This window comes from Pollicipes pollicipes, unplaced genomic scaffold, assembly GCF_011947565.3.
Source record: "Pollicipes pollicipes isolate AB1234 unplaced genomic scaffold, Ppol_2.1 Scaffold_6712;HRSCAF=7956_pilon_pilon_pilon, whole genome shotgun sequence".
In the NCBI taxonomy this organism is placed as follows: domain Eukaryota; kingdom Metazoa; phylum Arthropoda; class Thecostraca; order Pollicipedomorpha; family Pollicipedidae; genus Pollicipes; species Pollicipes pollicipes.
Genome location: NW_023596926.1, coordinates 1 through 20,345, shown reverse-complemented (window position 1 = coordinate 20,345; position 20,345 = coordinate 1). Strand labels below are relative to the sequence as shown.

At 57.8% G+C, this 20,345-nt stretch overlaps 1 pseudogene; it reads right to left on the bottom strand.

The window, feature by feature from the left end:
- Positions 1–6: 6 nt before the first annotated feature.
- On the bottom strand, positions 7–20,243 carry LOC119108822 (sushi, von Willebrand factor type A, EGF and pentraxin domain-containing protein 1-like; annotated as a pseudogene).
- Positions 20,244–20,345: the final 102 nt, after the last annotated feature.

Sequence of the window (20,345 nt, the reverse complement as noted above, 5' to 3'; positions counted from 1 at the left end):
CCGCGCCGGGCACGTCTCCTCCTTGCAGTCGGACTCCTCGATCTGGCAGTTGATGCCTGAGTAGCCCCGCTCGCACTGGCACCGATAGCCCTGCGGCGGCGATCGGGCGCGGTCAGCGGCTGCCGTCCGCTCCCGGAGGGGGAGAACCATCTGCGCTCCGGCGGGTACAGCATCGGTAGGGGAGGTCGGTGACAGACTGGCCGAGGACAAGACAACGCTGTACACCGGGTGCCAGACAGGGGCCGACCATGTCCGAGGTGAAGACGTGTGGGGGCAGCGGCGCTGGCACAGCCACCTGCGTTACAATTTACGGCACCGAACGCGGCCTGGAAGCGTCGCTGCAACCGCTGTGAGCGCCTGCACTCAGCAGACGCTCCAGGCCGAATTATGTCCGGTCCAAGCCCACTCCGTCTGACACTACCGACAGCACGTCGCCAACACTCTCGACTGGCGAGCCTGGCGCCGGCGCCGCGCCGCTGACCTGGGGCTGGTCGACGCAGACGGCTCCGTTGTGGCACGGGGTGGAGAGGCACTCGTCGACGTCAAGCTCGCAGCGAGCGCCGCTGAAGCCGGCCGGACAGTAACATTTGGGCCGGTGACCCAGCATCTGGCGACCCGGCGACACACGTCAGCGAAGGTACACACGTCGCAGACGCTTGGCGCACGGTGCGAGGACACCGACATCACGTTCAGATGCGTGGGTGTTTGGGTGCGGAGGTGGGGTTCACGTTTACTTGTCAAAAAGGTAAACTATCGTTTAAGTGCACACATGCTCCGTCACTAACAACATAAAAGCCGTACGCGACACCCCAATAGAGCATGTCGATTCACAGGCGGGTGCTCAGTACGAGCACTCTATGTGCCAACGTGTCCTCACCTGACACAGTCCTCCGTGCTCGCACGTGTCCTCAGTGCACGCGACTGGCACACACTGATCTGGTGTCGTTGCGCCCTCCGACTCCGTCATGTTGCCCGTCGGGCATTCGAAGCACGTATTGGCGCCCTCGATCGGCTGGAAGAAGTTGCGCGGACAGGCGAAGCACGGCTCCAGGCCGGTGGCCGAGTACGTGCCGGGGGCACACTTGGCTGAAACGGAACGACGCGGTGCGTGAATACAGGCCGCCACAGGGCGACACGAACGAGCGCAGCAGGTGCGTAACAGGAAAGCCGATGTATTTTTTCGCAAACGAATACATCTCGATCATATGTCCGTACATGACAGTTAAGTACAACATGTACAGCGAATCACCGCATGCCGTCAAGGAACAAGACACCATCACTGATTCTAGAGCAGGAAGAAACACTCAGCAGTAACTCCAATATAGTCGCAATTTTCAGGCTACAAAGGCGGCAACACAGTCCGGCAACTCCTTGTGCGAGCATAACAAAAATTATACTGCGATACGCAGCTCCAAATAAAGCCCCGGAAGGAGGGGAGGGAAGCACTGAGCCCAGCACAGCTCAAAGGTGGCTCAGGCTGCGTGGCTGACCTCTGCACATGGCGATGTCGCTGGCCGCCTGGGCGTGGGTGTAGGTGTCGGGCGGGCAGGCACGGCACTCCTTGAAGCCGTCGGCCGGCGGCGGACCGGTGTGGCTGTTGCGCGGACATTCGAGGCAGGGCACCAGGCCCGACGGCGAGTAGGTGGCCGTAGCCGCAAACCGGCACGCACTCCTGCCGCCATGTCAGGTCAGGGTCAGGTTAGGTCGGGCACAGGGTCTTGACCAGTGGTCAGTGTGCACACCATAGTTGATTAGTCTCGTCTGCCTGAGTTTGAAGCATTGTGTGTACAATGCTTTCCACACCACGCATACAAATGATCATCAGTGCCAGTCGCATTGTTTTTCTGTTTTATAAATCCCCCACCCTTCTCTTTAGACAGAGGTTAAGAGGAGAAAGAGAAGGGGAGAGAGGGATGAAAGCACAAGGGAGGGGTGAGGAAAAACGAGAGAAGAGAGAGAGGATATTATCCTATTATCCAGAGCAAACGAATAGCGGATCATGAGAGAGGTACCATCGGCCCCTACCCTCATCCCTTAGCCGTGGACCCCGTCTGACCTGGACGCGCTTGCTGCCCTCCTGACGGGTGTAGGTGCCGGCGGGACACTTCCTTGCACCTGCCCTGGCGGCTCTGGTTCCTGGTTACTCTCCCATCGGACACACCGTGCACGCATCGTCCTCGTCTTAGCGAACGTGCCGGCCGGACAGTGCACTGCAAGGAAGCAGACAGAGGGTCACGGGTCAGGTCATGTCACCACCCCGGTAAACATGGCGGCCGGACAGTGCACTGCAGGAGCGGACAGAGGGTCACGGGTCAGGTCATTCACCACCCCGTAAACATGGGGGCCGGACAGTGGGCGTGTTTTTGTCTTTTTTGACAGAGCAGCGGCGTCGGGTCACTGGTCAAGCCATTGTAACAGCAAACGCGCCGGCCTGAATGAGTTGAGCTGAAGGATAGTATCACGCATATGATGTGCCGTAAGTGTATCGAGACCAGCCCGCTGAACGTATGAAAAGAGCCGGAGCAACGAGGCGAGCGGGCAAACGCGTTTCATTGGAACCTTTACGGCACAAATACGCAACCCGCGACAGTTGCCACTAATCAAGCATTATACAAAACGTCAGGCTGGAATCTGATCACAGATTCACTGCCAAGGGTTTCCCAAGCAGTGCTGTCCCGGGTACTCACGCATCTGGGCACGTTCGTGTTGCTTGACTCCGAGTTGAGAACTTCGCCGGTGGTGGGCAGGTGGAAGCCTCTGGTGACATTGCTGAGCAGCGCCCGCATACGGGGGACACTGGTTACCTGCCGATAGCTGAGGTGTCAGAACCCGGGCCGTTGGAGAACTGGACAGCCCTTTTATAGCCTGGCACACAGGCAGCTATGCAAGTGGCGGAATGCTTCATTTCAGTGGCGATCGGGCCTTAGCCCGTATAAACAAGCAAGGACAGGTGCAAGCAACAACTCCAACGTGTCAGCCAAGGCCCAGACAATTGTTACAATCAACGCCCTTGACACTTGATGTTCTGCATCAAGCGGCTTGTTCCTACAGAATACACACGTGCTAGACATGTTGTATTCCAGCGATGCGTAGCGACCGACGTGTATCTACTCCTGCCATCTATCGTCATACCCGTAAGCCGAGCTTGTGCGTTGCCTTCACCGATGGCGGAGACGTCCGAGCAGCGGCTGGATGACGACAGAGGTGGAGGCACGGTTAAGCTCGAAGATCAGGCCCAGGTTCAGGCCACACAGGTCATATAGCAACGGCTGGGAGATCTCCGGGGTGATGCGCAACACGTGCTGGATCTGTGGAAGATGGGGGAAGAATATGACCTTGTGCTGTCTGTCATCTTTGTCATGGTAACGCGACGCGCATCACCACGCACCCTTTCAGCGGCCATTGCATACGCGCAACCGAGATTAGAAACCAGGCCCCGTATGGAAGCTGAGGGCGCTAACACTCGGCCACTACACCTCCATTACGCTTACTAGCTAGTGCTGCCAGCACAGGCACGTTATGTCACTACGGATGCGGACCATTCTGGCGTATTCTCAGTCCGGATATCCGTACTTACATGGCGTCTCAGGTCTCTCACCAGTAGGCGGAACGGAACAGCACCAGCAGGTGGAACACGGGTAGAGAATACGACTCCATATAAGGTAACTTTGACATTAGCCTGATTCCGGCGTTGGTTGCATGTAAATAAGCAAGGCAGCGCCAATGTCAGCAGCCAATGCTTCTGGTGCGCGACAAGGGATACGCATTTTGATGTCACCCACCTGAACCATGTTTCTCGGCCACGCGCACTGCATCGCCGGACATCAGGCGAACGTCCATGTTGAGGTTGACGGGCTTGCGAGCAGCGCGCGGACAGAACGGAGCTCAGGTCGGCGTGGAACTGTTTCAGCTCCTCCTGCAGACACCAGGCGGAGACAAAGCATCAGCGTGGCGGCAAACAGTCGGGGCCCGCTGACGTGAGCATAACTAATAACAATGCGTGTATCAAAACCGGATGAAGAACCGGATAGCTGGGCGGAGCCTGGCGCAAAGTCCGCAATCTCAGGCCTGGGCCTGCGTTAACTATCGTTTTGGTCTTCAGTTGGCCGTCTCAATCCACTTGGATGCCGCTCAATCCCAACGCTTGCGGCACCATGACGTTCTCAGCAGCCCTGACCTACATTCTATGTGTATGACGCAGGTTGACAGTTTTTAATCTCCACAAGCTGTCCTGACGGGGCTCTGACCGGAGCTGTGATGATATTCCCCGACCAGAACGGACCAACTCCCTCTGGACGTTTTGCGGCCGTAAACCCTAACGCTTGACACAGGGTTATCGCATTGCAACCATGCCCCTCCACGTCATCCCCGCCTCCCAAACACTGATGAAAGTCTCAGAAGCCGCATGCCGTGCCAATACTTCCCGACCGAACCGCAGCACACGGTCATACCCCCGCCTCCGCGGCGTCTCGCTGACCTTGTACATGCCGACGCACTCCTGGGCGACGGCGCCGTTGGAGCGTAGTTGATGCGCGCGCTGACGTCGTAGCTGGCCTGGTCGGTGTCCTCGGTCACGCAGTCGGGCACCAGCTTGGTCGGCTCCCAGGGCTGCTTCGGCACGCAGCTGAACGTCCTTGACCTCCTCGCCGTCAGTGAAGCTGCGGAGGAGGGCGGCGTCAGTACGGTGATGTCACGGGGGTGGCGTGACGTCACAGGGTCTAATGGATCGTGCAGAACGGTCGGGATGGGGTGAGAAGGGATGGCCATCTGCACATTGTCAGGTTATGGCGAGTTAGGGACGTCTATCATGTTTACAGGTGATACCCTTTCGGAGCTACATAATGCTCGGTGAGTGCATAAAACATTCATACGTGGCTGGGATCAAGGACAAACACAGGAGAACACAAAATAGTCATTGAAGTTCTGGCACACACTTTGTGAGATTCCTTAAGAGGTCTCACAGGCACCATTACCATGCCGAATAACTTAGCGTCACAGCGCCACGCAGCTAACAAATCTGCTCGTTTTAAAGGAGGTACAGGCCGCCCGGTGACGCACCGGAATCCCTCCTTGCAGGTGGCCAGACAGCGGAGGCCGCCCACTTCGCTGGGCAGGCAGTTCACGGCACGTTGGCGGGAGCCTTCAGGTCCCAGCCACGCACGGGGTCGCCTGCACTGCCACCTGGTGACGACACGGTGAAGGCCAGGTGCGCAGGTCTTTATCCGGCGGCGGTATGGAGCGTCACAAATGGAACATGGCTTCAGTCAATTTCGTCACCACAAACGCCCTACAACCTCCCTCATATGCACTTGCAAGGCCATCGGACCTATTGTAAACGCCCGCTCTTCTTCGCGGCGACAACCCATTAAAACCACTCACGTATCTTCTCAACCGACGCCTTCCTGCCTTACAGCTGCACGCGCACCTGACCACGTGCCTTTTCTTCCTAAATAGCAACACCCAATCCCTCCTTACATCCCCGACCCTCTTGCCAGCATGTGAGGCCCCAGAGCGGTCTCTCGCCCACGCGCACTCACCTGGAAGTGGCACTGGGCCTGGTTGCCCGAGGTGTCGCTCTCACCTGGAAGTGACACTGGGTCTGGTTGCCCGAGGTGTCGCGCTCACACTGGAAGTGACACTGGGTCTGGTTGCCCGAGGTGTCGCGCTCACCTGGAGTGACACTGGGGCCTGGTTGCCCGAGGTGTCGCGCGCAGTGACCGTCACATTCTCGTATCCGCCGATCTGGATCCGAGCCGCCGACGGCTCGAACGTCACCGCGATGTCCTCCACCTGAGGGGCGGGTTAAGAGGTCACGCGGGCCCAGAGAGAGGGGGCTGGTGTGGAGCGTTACGGTATGGGACGCAGGTGACAGACGAGCAGGTGGGTCGAGGACCTAGGATATGAAGGAAGGGATGTGCTTTCGTACGATCCAGGAAACACAACAATCTGGTTCGTTAAGTCAGACCGGTACCCATTTGCCAAGAAGAAAATGCCACTATGCATACAAGGCGAGATCTGGGTGGGTGAGTGGTGGTATGGTGGGTGGGTGGGTGGTGAGTTTCTATGGGTGTTCTGTTCCATAACTGTCCTCGCTGATCCGTCAGGGCTCATCACCGCGGAGTACTACTCCGTCCCTCCGCCGAACGTTCACAATTTGCTAGCCGCGTCTCCGACAGCCCACGACGTCACTCACGTCATCAGTGTCGTCAGAGACGTCCACTTGGGAGCGGGAGCGGTTGAAGTGATCTCGTACACCTCCTGCTCCTCGACCAGCTCCACCACGTAGCTCTGCGGACAGGTAACCTTCGGGCGGCGTGTCGTCTGTGAAGCGGAGGTTACGCGTCATCGGCGGCGGAGGTCATGCGTTACCGGCGGCGGCGGCCACGTGTCACCGGCGGCGGAGGTCATGCGTTACCGGCGGCGGCGGTCACGTGTCACCGGCGGTGGCGCACCAGCGCCTCACTGCACTGTGGCGTGTCCAAGGACCGCCCGGTCTGGTACATTCGTAGCCTCAGCATCAGCCGTGCGAGCCAGTTCAGGCAAGTTTCTTCATAACATTATACAACGTTGTTATTGCCATCACCCTTGAAGTACACTTCAATCTTCAGTCAGTTCACAATCGTCACGTTTTGCTAACGGATAGTGACCATAACCTCCCACAAAGCGATGAGTGGATACAACTTACCGGGGACTGTGATGTTCATTTGCAGATTGCCACGTTTTCCGTCAAAATCAAAAGCCAGATATTCGACCATCAGGTCTCTGTAACACACCGGGTGGTGCGTCAGTAAGTGTAGCTGCTAGAGGTGGATTGGGTCATGTCACAGTTTCTAGGGGCACATGCATTCACAGTTATCCCAAGGGCTATAAAGCTTTATTCGAGCACTTGAAGAACACCACGACACAAAAACATGCAACAAACACGACACTGCAACACGAAAAAACACCAGACAATCTCCACACGTTAAATCGCCTCTCGCATTACGCCCTCTCGCCTGAAAACGCCGCAGGCTGCCGATCACAGGGACAGCACGTCAGCTGCGTTCGTGACAAGCCATGCTCAGAGGAACTGACCTGAACACGAAGACGGGCGGCCCGAAGCCGGCCGGCCGCACGTCCGTGCGCACGATCATCCCCGAGTTGTCGGTGGCCAGCGGCTCGGTGAAGTTCACCGCCAGAATGCGGGGGCCGTTGTCTCCCTTCTCCACCTGACACCAGGGCGGAGCGAGGTTAGGTCAGATCAGGGTGGACCGCCAGAACGCGGCCGTTGTCTCCCTTCTCCACCTGACACCAGGGCGGAGCAAGGTTAGGTCAGATCAGGGTGGACCGCCAGAATGCGGCCGTTGTCTCCCTTCTCCACCTGACGCCAGGGCGGAGCGAGGTTAGGTCAGATCAGGGTGGACCGCCAGAATACGGCCGTTGTCTTCCTTCTCCACCTGACGCCAGGGCGGAGCGAGGTTAGGTCAGATCAGGGTGGACTGCCAGAACGCGGCCGTTGTCTCCCTTCTCCACCTGACGCCAGGGCGGAACGAGGCTAGGTCAGATCAGGGTGGACCGCCAGAACGCGGCCGTTGTCTTCCTTCTCCACCTGACACCAGGGCGGAGCGAGGTTAGGTCAGATCAGGGTGGACCGCCAGAACGCGGCCGTTGTCTCCCTTCTCCACCTGACACCAGGGCGGAGCGAGGTTAGGTCAGATCAGGGTGGGGTGCACGGGGCAGTTTTAGACAGCACCATGGCAGAGAGCTCGCTGCGTGACGTAAGGAGAGGCGTTATGCTATGATGTCATCTATGAAATCAATTTCAGGAACAAGCAACCATTTTGAAAACTGACCTTTCATGATACGACCGGCATGGCCTCTGCTCACCTAACAAACGGCACCGCACGTGCCGCGGCCGCCACTGGCCGGTCAGCGCGCCACACACCTGCAGCAGTTCGCTGGGGCAGTTGATGAACTGGGGCGGCTCGGCGTCCACGCACATCGAGTAGCCCATATCGAAGCCGAGCAGCGGCTCCTCCTCCTCCACGGTGCAGCCCAGCAGCTCGAACTTCAGGCACGGGTTCTTGTCGTGCGACACGATACCTGGGGGAGGAAGAGGCGCTGGTCGTGACAGGGGCCAAAGATGTGCTGTCACTGCTGGATCACGTGAAAATCAACTTGTGTAATATAAGCGCAACGCCAAAAAACTTGTTCTTTAATGGAGACCAAAAGGGTAGCTAGAATATGTCTGCCGCTGACATCTCATCTAATATTCAAGATCAATACGTTGCGCTCTCTCTCCCGACAGGCGCGTGAGACGACCAAACGCACTCCACAAACCCGCTGACCTTATGTAAAGAAACGAACTCCCAGACACCGATGACCCAGGATCAAAAAACTGCGCGATCATACAACCGCGCTTTGCTGCTCCGTGAACACGAGTCGTGCACCCGCCAACACCAATGACGTGAGATGACAAAGCAGTCGTTAACCCCTCTGACCTAGGAGGATGAGACGCGCATACTCTGACACCACTGACCCAGAATGACGAAGCGAGCCTCAACAGACTCTGGCAGCGTGATCATGGCCAGCTCGCCGTAGTTGCCAGGATCGCGGGGCCGTGAGGTTGAAGTTGGGGAAGTACACCACGTAGTTCTCGTCCTCGGCGCGCTTGTAGAAGAAGCGGATCTCCGTGGGCCGACCCACCACGTCATTGGTCACCACTCCCTTCAGCAGGATCGCCTGTAGAAGGCGCCACAACCGAGCCGTCACGCCGGGAGCCGTTACTTCACGCTGGGGAGCCGTCGCATCATGCCTGGAGCCGTCACGTCACGCCGGGAGCCGTCACGTCACGCTGGGGAGCCGTCACGTCACGCTGCGTGAGGGCAGTACTGGTGGTTGTCATTCGGTAGATACGGAAGTGTTTGAATGCTTCCAATTCTGAATCATGTACTAATCGTTAGTAGACACCCTGACACATCTATACGTTTCACAAAAAGCCAGTCTCATAGCATGTCAGACGCTGTTGCTCGGCAGCACTGTCCGGGGTAACACAGACCACAGCAGCACTGTCCGGGGTAACACAGATTACAGCAGCGCAGCCGCAGAGCAATTACCACGGGGCATACCGTGTCACCATGGCACCCCTACGCTGGCAACCGCGCTGTACGAGCCAGACATCAGTCACGCTCCACAGATGGCGCCAATAGCGCGGCGACCTTTAGAGCGCACTGACCTTGACGCGGTGCAAACTGAGCAGGTCGACCTGGACGTAGGTGAAGGGCTCGTTGAGCTGTCCGCACCACCCGGTAACCGAGCCCAGGCGCACCTTGTTCGCCTCGTAGTTGGCCCGCTGCGTGGTGGCGTTGATGGCGGAGGCTGAGGCGGAACGCCACGGCACGGTCACATACCGACGGGACGTCACGGCACGGTCACGCACCGTGACTGCTAGTACCTAACGCCCCAAGGCGGCCGGCTGCTGAGGCTGCAGTGTGGGGCGGCTATGAGCTGTCATTGGTGGACTCGTGTGGGCAGAAACATACATTTCAAAACACCTTTCTACGCACAACATTCAAGAAGTGATGCCCGTTTTCCAACCTCTGCAATAACATCACACAGCTCTCACGAGCCGGTCACATCTGAGTCAGCGGCGGGTCACGCTCGGCCCGGCTGGAGTCCGCGCCCCCCTCACCCGGGATGCGTCCGTCCGAGAGTCCCAGAGGCTTGATGACAGCACACTCCGGCTGGCGGACGCACTCGATCGGCTCGCCAGAGAACGGGATGTAGCCCGGCTTGTTGCACGTGAACGACACCTGGAACGAATGTCGTGTTAGTTCGCTCACGCTTCTGCTGTGACTTCGCCTGGCCACTGATCGCCACCGCTGGCTGACGTCAGAGCTGACCCTCCGCAAACCATCAGCATACCCAATACAAAGACTGAGCCAACATCACCATTTCGCTTGGCGATTCAAAACACCAGCCACCGATGTCGATTTGTCCTGATTATATCCCCCCTGATTGTGATAACCTCTTGATTTATCCTGAATATGATATCTTATCGATTTATCCTGATTATGAAACGAAATCATGAAGACCCTGATATTCTTTTGTGGATATTATGGGCACGTAAATCAGAGTCGATCGCGTAGACATTGCTCAGAGGAAATATATCCGGATGCTCACCGGATACACACCGACAGCGACAGTCCAACCCCTGCTACCAAGGCGAGGCGCCTCGGGGAGGGGGGGGGGGAGGGGTTCTGGCTGCGTGTGCCTCCGTACCTTGGAGCCCTGCTCATAGCTGGTGGCCACCTGGCGGCCGTCGGACGGCCGGCCCGGGTCGCTGCACACGGGCCCTTCACAACGCAGGTCACCAAAGTCCCAGGTGCCGTCCGCCTGGCACCGTACCAGGTTGTCGTTGGAGCTGTGAAGAGGAGCAGCGTCACGCTAGGCCACGGGGAGGGGTTATATTGCGCAATTTCACCTCGGAAGGGGCAACGCTGCGTGATTTCACGTAGGGGCACACTGTCGCACGGAAATGATGGGGGTTTAGTGCTATGGAAACGGACAAAAAGGAGCGAGGAATATAAATCACAACAGCCAGCTGATGCGAGCATAACGTTCATCGGCGCAGTGGGCACAGAAACGCCACCAGGCACACAATGTCATAAATGTTGGGGCTCATCCGTATAGCAATGTCAATACCAACATTCGAGTAGGGTTTATAAACGCATCCGAGCCTCCAAAAGGCTCGGCTACCATTGCGCAGCTGAGTTTTCGGGTGAGTGGGCTGAGATCTGCTCTCCCCCCTCACTACTTACTTGCTTTGTCCGGCTAGACTGAATGTGTCCTCGCAGCCGAAGTAGAAGCTGCTCTTGAACTTGGTGTCAGCGTATGTTCCGTAGGCGCCACCAGGCGTGGACGGTGGCACACCGCAGTCGATCCGGGGGCAGGCTGGCGCCGTCCCAGAGATCCAGTAGTCGGCTGAGTCTGCGGCAGGTCAGGTCAGGTCAGGTCAGGTCAGACCTGCAGCGATGTCATTAGTGGAGAGAGCGACAAGTAGGGCTGGGAGTATATCACAAGTTCCGTCATTATCTAACTGCAATACCACGATGTCGCTGTCCCTGTGCTGCCATACGTGACCTGATAATAAGGATAACCTATTAACGCGTGAGGATATCAAGTTGTCATGATATCATGTCATAACCAGAATATCACGAGAATGCAACTACGCTGCGACATATCACTGTGTTCGGGGAGACGGTTAGTATCCACCACGGTAAAGTAAGTGGCCCAGCAGTTAAAAGTTAGTTAGTTATTAAGCTTTAGGGGTGCGTCAATCGTAATAGTTGTTTGTGCCCAGCCCAGCGGCTGTGTGCCTTCATAACGTAGTTTTGCGCCCAGCCCAGCGGCTGTGTGCCTTCATAACGTAGTTTGCTCCCAGCCCAGCGGCTGTGTGCCTTCATAACGTAGTTTACGCCCAGCCCAGCGGCTGTGTGCCTTCATAATGTAGTTTGCGCCCAGTCCAGCGGCTGTGTGCCTTCGTAGCGCACTTATATGTAGCCCTCTACGACGACACGCACATTGCCTCTCACCACTCGCTCTGACTGTAGGCAGCTGAACCGGCTGGCCGGGAGGCCGTCAACCTCACTGAGAGGTCAGTGACCCGAGCGAGGGTCAGCGCTCGGACCGCAGTGTGACTGACCTGACTGGGGGTCGTACACACACTGGCGGAAGCCGGCGGTGCGGGTGTTGCGCAGCGGCTTGCCCGTCTCCGAGCAGGCGACGGTGATGTTCTCGCGGAACGGCACGGTCACCTCCTCGGCCTCGGGGTCTTCGCGGGCTACGGTCAGGCCCTCCTCCGGGCCGTCCGACAGCGGCTCGCAGGAGGCGTCTGAAAACGCGCCAGGGTAGTCTTAGTGAGGCGGGAGCGTATGACGCCACGAGACTGGGGAAAGGTTGCGTCCCTTTATGGAGCGACCGTCGTGATCGGGGAAAAAAAGCCTGCTTAACGTGCTTGATAGATTGCAGATCCATCAAGTGCTTAATAGACACTGAAATGTATTGTATAAACTGAGAGTGAATTGAAATTGTGCCCTTTTTCAAGTTCATTTCAAATAGATCCAAGAGGAAACGTCACCGCAATAGCGAAATTGCTTTTTTCCGGTAACTCACATTCGCATGTGGGCACTGTCCCGTTCCATTCGCCAGTGGCGGTACACTCCAGAGTCTGAGAGCCCTTCATGACGTAGCCGAAGTTACAGTAGAAGGAGATGACGTCACGGAAGTGGTACTGCTCCTGTGAACACAAAGCCACGGGGAGTGAAGACGTCTGTTTTGAGCCACGAAGAGTGAAAACGCGACGGTGGCCAAATTGAAGTTGGATGAGCCCTCGTCACATTTTGTCATGCGCAAAAATGTGGCGACAACTTAATACTTGTTTAAAACATGAGCTACCTGCTGTCACTCAATTCAGGTTCTAGTGCACCACATCCTGAAGGTAGTATGTGATCAACAGCATTTACGTAAGTCCGTGACTGCCCCATGGCGGCGGAATTCCACCAAAAACTCGGCAGAGGTACGTCAGGCAAGTACGCACGTTGCCGGTCCTTCATTGGGACGAGTCTGACAAAACGCCGTTAAAATATCTGGGGCACCCTGGCCACACACTGCAGCGGCACTAGCGGGGGGGGGGGGGGGGGGAGACGGTCAGGGGAGCTGTGGGCTGGCAGTAAGACACTGACCTGGGTGGAGACCAGCAGGCCGTTGACAGGGTCCTCGATGCCGGGGCACTGCTTCGGCACGCAGGTCTTGTTGATCCGGTACGTGTCGCCGTCCCGTTCGCCCGTCTCAGAGGGCGCCACCGTGAACCCGGCCGTGCCGTTCTTGGTGAACAGCTCGTACCCCTCGTCGCACTGACAGCCGAATGATCCAGCCCTGTGGGGTCAGGTCAGGTCAGGTCAACTGTCGTCACAGCGCGTACCCTCTGTCGAGATGACATTTGGACGATTCCATTCCACAGACAAGAGGGGTCATGGTAAGGCAGTTCAGATGATGTCACAGCCCAGGAAAATACACCGCAAGCCTATTTCACATGGAAGCGAGTGGTTTTATAGGCGAGTAAATTATCACAATTCAAATTGTAAAAAATCTTCAGGTATTGTATTAATTGTTGCCAGCGTTGCAAAAGGTAGCTGCGGAGATCGCTATCATTTGTTTTATGCTTCTAGTGACGGCCCCTTCCACGTGTTGCGAGCTCGAGGTGGGCTGGGCGGAACTCACGAGTTGACGCATCGCTGGTGGCAGCCGCCGTTCTTCTTGGCGCACTCGTCAATGTCGGTACACTCCTGACGCGAGCATCCCATCAGCTCCATACGCATGCACGGCGCCACCTGTTGGTCAGAACGGGACTGACTCAGCCTTGGCTCACCGGGCCACGCAGCACACCTGACGCGGCACGCTGAAGCTCTGACCGCAGTGGAGAGAAAGCTGTTGTCGCTGTCGGCGATATTGGTGGTGACGAGAAGCACCTGGCTTTTTACTGCAGAATTATCAGCTCTAGCACACTCTGCATTGGGACAAGCGTGCGGGCGTGACAAGTCCCGGTCGTGATTGGCTCTCGAAGCATGTCATTCCCGGTCGTGATTGGCTCTCGAAGCATGTCATTCCCGGTCGTGATTGGCTCTCGAAGCATGTCATTCCCGGTCGTGATTGGCTCTCGAAGCATGTCATTCCCGGTCATGATTGGCTCTCGAAGCATGTCATTCCCGGTCGTGATTGGCTCTCGAAGCATGTCACTCCCGGTCATGACTGGCTCTCGGAAGCATGTCATTCTTCGGCTGTCAGCGCAGCGAGAACAGCACAGAGCCAGCCAGGGAAGCGCCCCTGCCCCCAACCGTCACAGAGGCACTGCTGTGCGGCTAACCTCGCGGTCCAGCAGCCAACACAGAGTCAGCCAGCGGAGCTCGTTACAAAGCCCGGTTTCGTTCAGCTGAACTGGCTGGCGGAACGCAGCTAGAGAGCCAACTAACAAAGCCCGGTAACGAAACCCTGCAGCACTGCCGATAACTGCCACCGACGCGGCTTCCCTCAGAGCAGTTACAGAGACGGCTACAGAGCCCGCCAGCGGTCCCGCCACTCCACCGCCGTTGTCTCCAGCTGCTGACCTGGTAGTCGAGGATGGTGAGCCTGACGTAGCGGGCTTCCACGGGCGACGGCATGCTGATGACGGAGAGGCCGGCGCCGGCGGTGCGGAACTCCACCGGAGCGCCGCTCGACGTCTGGTACTCCCGCATCACGTCCGTCAGCTCGTCCGTGTAGTAGAGCCTGCCGCAACAGCGACGTCATGGCCACGTCCGGACGGCATGTACTCTCGCGCCACGTCCGTCAGCTTCCGCGGGTATGAAATGGCATCTGGTATTACCGCATCCTACCAGTCACCTCAGCTCGTGCATGCAGCACGGCCCGGGGAACGCAGTGGCGCCATGGATAATGACTGTCCCAGTAGTGCTGTCACATAGTGTCACACAGTGAACACACGGCGGTGCTGTCGAGACCTGGTGATGTCTAATGCGCCTGCATCGCTTCCGTTGAGTCAGTAGCACGTGGAGTATTGCGACTTATTTAAGTCACTAAAAAAACTGCGTCATGCCCCATGGTAATCACGCCATTTTCAAGCGAAAACATCGAACCAAGGTGGATCTTTCCGCACATCAACATCAACGAGAGAAATCTAGTGACGCAAAAGTCACGGAGAGCCACCACACACGGAGGTGACATGCTCGCGCACATTGACGTGCTCCCCACGCTCATTGGAGAGCTCTCCGCGCACATTGACGATTTCCCCGAGCACATTGAGGTGTTCCCCACGCATATTGAAGTGTTCTCAAAGCACATTGACGTGTTTCCACGCAAGCGACACAGACATGTTTTTGACATGCAACACGTTATGCATGTCTTCATTGTAAATGAACAACCAGTGGGCGGGGGCCGTCAGTGGGCGGGGCCGTCAGTGGGCGGGGCCGTCAGTGGGCGGGGCCGTCAGTGGGTGGGGGCCACACGACAGCCAGTGGGTGGAGGCCGTCAGTGAGTGAGGGTCGTCAGTGGGCGGGGGCCACACGACAGCCAGTGGGTGGAGGCCGTCAGTGAGTGAGGGTCGTCAGTGGGCGGGGGGCCACACGACAGCCAGTGGGTGGAGGCCGTCAGTGAGTGAGGGTCGTCAGTGGGTGGGGGCCACACGACAGCCAGTGGGTGGAGGCCGTCAGTGAGTGAGGGTCGTCAGTGGGGCGTGGGCCGCACGACAGCCAGTGGGTGGAGGCCGTCAGTGAGTGAGGGTCGTCAGTGGGCGGGGGGCCGCACGACAGCCAGTGGGTGGAGGCCGTCAGTGAGTGGGGGTCGTCAGTGGGCGGGGGCCGCACGACAGCCAGTGGGTGGAGGCCGTCAGTGAGTGGGGGCTGTCAGTGGGCGGGGCCATCAGTGGGCGGGGTCCGTACCTGAGGCTCTTGGCGTAGGCCACGGTGCGGTCCGGCCGCTGAGACCGGCTGAATCCGGAAGCCGTGCACGACTGTCGGCGCGCCCAGGTCGATCATGACCCAGTTGTACCTTGGGGCCCCTCGCGCGCGCCGCACCAGCCGCCCGTCGGCGTTCAGGCGCACCGTCCTGCGGGCGCACGAGGTCACTGGTGTCAGACGGTGACGCGCAGGGTTATACTGCTGAGTTAGCTGGCCTTCTTGAAAATCAGCCTTCGAGGATGTCACGCGGGCTCGAGAGAGGCTGTTAACAGCCTGAAGACTACACAAACAGAACCGTCCACGTAGAACATATCCAGCTTGCGTTGTGGGCTGAACAACTTAATGGTAGAGCATTTGATCAAGACAGTGACCGCTTGTAGTCGCTGCAGCAAGGTCGCCATGCATGGCTAACTTTGCCGACTTCATGACGCGAGGCCAACAGACATTACAAGGCATATGCGCGACAAACACACTACCCAAGCCAGCTCTCTCAGCACTGTCAGCTGAGCCTCACGGCAGTCCGGAGCCCCGATCCGCAGCTCACGTTTTTGTCATAGCCGTCCTCGGTGCCGGAGACGAGGATGTCGTCGTTGGCGACGGCGCCGCTGCTGACGCCGAGCTCAGCCACCGGCCGGCACTCGAGGTTGGGCCGGAAGCCGTCGCGGCAGCCGCAGTGGGTACGAGCCGGCCACGTTCGAGCAGTTGGTCGAGGTCAGGTCACACTTGGCCGCCGCGCATTCGTTAATGTCTGCAGCAGGACGGCATGGGGTTCAGTTTAGGGACCGCTGCCAAACACGTCTTAAAGAACACTACAGATGCTGTGAAATGCCCCGGACAAAGACATGTCCCTCCATTAGCTCGGATACGGAGGTGGCCGTACCAGAAGTCGCCCACACACAATGGACCTTGGGTACTCTGCGCTGTATTTTTGGGCACGTTGTGCTGGGAGCAAGATCTGCATTTACGTTTGGACAGGTCCGATCCGCTGCCATTCAATGCTGGAGGTAGTACATTATCCTCGAAAGCACCAGCACTGCTTTGATGTGCGCACAATATTGTAAGCGACGAGCATGCGCTAGCCACGAACAATGTCGCTGGTTTCCTCGACAGCTCGCCTTTCCCAATGACATGCTTTGCCAGGCCGCTGGTGCCGTTGACGCGTCTCATCACCTTCGCACTGCGGCAGGTTGATGAACTTCTGCTGGGGTCCGCAGGTGATGACCGCCGAGCCGATCAGCCGGAAGCCGCGGTAGCACTGCACGCTCGCCTCGTCACCGTACCGGTAGTCAACCGCCGGCGACAGCACGTAGCCGTGCGGGATCTCCGGCAGCGAGGGGCAGTGCAGACCTGGCGGGGGCACACGGCCGGTCAGGTCAGGTCAGGTCAGACGGGCACCGTGGGACCGGCAGAGACCCCCGGTATCGGGGACGCGACAGGTCTAAAGACGGTCGGGCAGGTCACAGAGGTTCGAGATGATGTGATGTGGGGTCACGGCGACAAGTCATAGTACAAAGACCGGAAATAAAGACCGGAAATAAAGACCGGAAATAAAGACAGGAAATAAAGTGAACCTGACTTGAACGTCGTCACTTTGGGCTATATCGCGTCAACACCAAAAGCTTTCGCCAAGTAAATCCGGTCAGAGACTCAAAATGCTGACGATACGCATTACAGTGAAGGAAGGACTACGTTTGACTTGCGCATAAAGATGCGCAATCATTCATACAATAGGTCCAACAAGTACCACACACAGCTGAGTTTCGCATGACGAGCGGCGCGGCGCACAGCCGGCCGCTCTGCGTATGGTGGCGGCGGGGTCACTCACGTGAGCAGCTGGCACCTCTCCACTCCACGTGCCGTTGCTCATGCAGAAGAGGACAGGCACGCCCGACCGAACGTAGCCCGGCTCGCACTCGTACCTGGCCGCGGCGGGCACGACCGTCAGTGTATGGGGAGACAGCCGTCAGCAGCGCCGCTCGGCGGGCACGACCGTCAGTTTATGGGGAGACAGCCGTCAGCAGTGCCGCTCGGCGGACACGACCGTCAGTTTATGGGGAGACAGCCGTCAGCAGCGCCGCTCGGCGGGCACGACCGTCAGTTTATGGGGAGACAGCTGTCAGCAAGCGCCGCTCGGGCGGGCACGACCGTCAGGGTATGGGGAGACAGCCGTCAGCAGCGCCGCTCGGCGGGCACGACCGTCAGTTTATGGGGAGACAGACGTCAGCAGCGCCGCTCGGCGCGCGTCAAACCTGCGATTTACAAAGTTCTTGACTAAAGCGCGGGAGAGGCGTGCTTGTTTAATTAGGGCCTCCAATAAGTGACAGGTGTTTTTCATGCCGACAGCTGGGAATTCGATGCTGCGTGACCGCGGCACATCAAGAGGGCAGGGCGGGAGCCCGTCTGGCGCAATGATTGTGCCTCTGCGGTTAAGTTCAGCGGCAATGACATCAGCTATAATCCCCAACAGGTGCATCAAGAAGCACGAGCCACCGTAAGCTGCAGCGTCCCCGACGGCATAGCTGTGGCCCTCATAATCTACCGGAGTCGGCGGCAGGGAGTTTGCTTCTGTTCTGCAGGGGCGCCGCGCGGTCATTGCATCCATCCCGGGGGTAAGTGTCTCTCGTCCGCGCTCACCTGACAACAGTGTCTCTCGTCCGCGCTCACCTGACAACAGTGTCTCTCGTCCGCGCTCACCTGACAACAGTGTCTCTCGTCGGCGCTCACCTGACAACAGTGTCTCTCGTCGGCGCTCACCTGACAACAGTGTCTCTCGTCGGCGCTCACCTGACAACAGTGTCTCTCGTCCGCGCTCACCTGACAACAGTGTCTCTCGTCCGCGCTCACCTGACAACAGTGTCTCTCGTCCGCGCTCACCTGACAACAGTGTCTCTCGTCCGCGCTCACCTGACAACAGTGTCTCTCGTCGGCGCTCACCTGACAACAGTGTCTCTCGTCGGCGCTCACCTGACAACAGTGTCTCTCGTCGGCGCTCACCTGACAACAGTGTCTCTCGTCGGCGCTCACCTGACAACAGTGTCTCTCGTCCGCGCTCACCTGACAACAGTGTCTCTCGTCCGCGCTCACCTGACAACAGTGCCGTAACTCCGACCATCCGCCGTTCAGCTGCTGCTTCTGGGCGAACGGCACCTCCGGGAGTGCGGGACACTGGGACGCTGGGACGATGAAAATGTACGTCAGCAGCCCTGCACACACACAGGAGATCGGGAATTAGCAATGTGTCACACTACGCATCTTATTAAAAACCAGCACATGTACCATGTGCATCTTATAATTAAGTCATACCAAACGCATGCGCATATAGTTATACATACAGGCGACTACATGCATGGTTAATGATGATACGAATCCTAATAGGAGGCGTTTGCCATATCATATCACAAAGTGTCTTATCATGCACAACTTAGCACAGAACCGGCTTCAGTCCCAGTAGAAGTATGTCCACAACAGAGCATACAACAACTTTGAACAAGCCATACTGAAGCACTAGCGGCTTTGCCAACAGAGATCAAACTATCGACCCAACAATACCGTAAGGTTGGGCACGACCCGACAGTCATCAGAGCCGAGCACACGCGATGGGCGCGTGCGTCCGCGCGCACTCCCTTACCGAGGCAGACGGGCAGCTTGCCCCAGTTGCCGTCGGCAGAGCACTGGATCGTCTCGACAGGCTGGCCGCTGGGGAAGGCGAAGCCGGCGTAGCACTGGTACGTGATCTCGCCCCGGAAGGTCACGTTCGTGGCGCCGATCGAGAAGCCGTTGTCGATCTGCGGTACCGGACCGCAGTACACCTCTGCCGGGGGAGGGGGGGGGGTCAGACAGGGACGGTCACGAGCGAAGCATACAAAAGACTGTTGTGATTTGTCCATGCAAACGAAATGTGTCCAAGATGTCAATTTCATTGGATTGAATTGCATGGACATGACGAGGAGCAACGCGCAAAAAATGACAAGCGGTTCTTTCGCAAGTTCGCGTAAGTTGTTGTGGGTGCTTTAAGTTAAAGATTAAAGCCTAATCTAGGCGTCAAAAGATGACGTATTTAGAAGTGCATGTTTTTTTCATGGCGTCATACGAACGTCTCACCCTGGCAGTTGGGGATATAGCTGACGCTCCACTGGCCGCCGGGCATACACTCGGTCATGACCTTGGCCTTCCCCGTGGCGAACTCCTGACCCGGCGGGCACGTGAAGGTCACCCTGGTGCCGAATGGTCTCCCGGCTGGTTCCCAGCGCTCCCTTGCCGGGCTCCAGCATGGGACAATCTGGAAAACACCGGTGTGACGTCACTCAACCAGCGAGCGCTACCAGCGGCGTGAATCGAGCAAGGCCGGTATTCACTGGTCATGCAAGAAAAAAATCGCCTACTCTAGGAAATGACATGATTTGTCAGCTTCCAGTCCTCGTGCAAGACGTCAATCTAATTGGACAATTGCTGAAGAGTATGATCGAACAAACGCCCCAATTTTTTAAAGTAAAAAAAATACCACGCGAGGATAACGAGAAGCGGTGCGATTAAAGGCCTCCTTGTGGGACGTCCGGAGCGTCCGGGGCATTCCAAAGGTGGCGCACCTGACGAGAAGACAGCCTGGAAGCCTCTGCTGGCCTTGAGCGGGTCGGAGATGAAGCGGACCAGCATCTGACCCGACTGGGCGGTCAGGGTCAGCTGCGGCACCAGCTGGCCGGTGAAGCCAGCGCCCGAGTGCAGGCGCAGGCTCGAGCTGTCCGGACCGTCGTACACCTGTGACGAGCAGCGACGACCGTCAAGGGTCACAGGCGGAGGTCAGCGGTCACAAGCGGGGATCAGAGGTCAAAGGCGGAGGTCAGGACCACACGGGGTTAT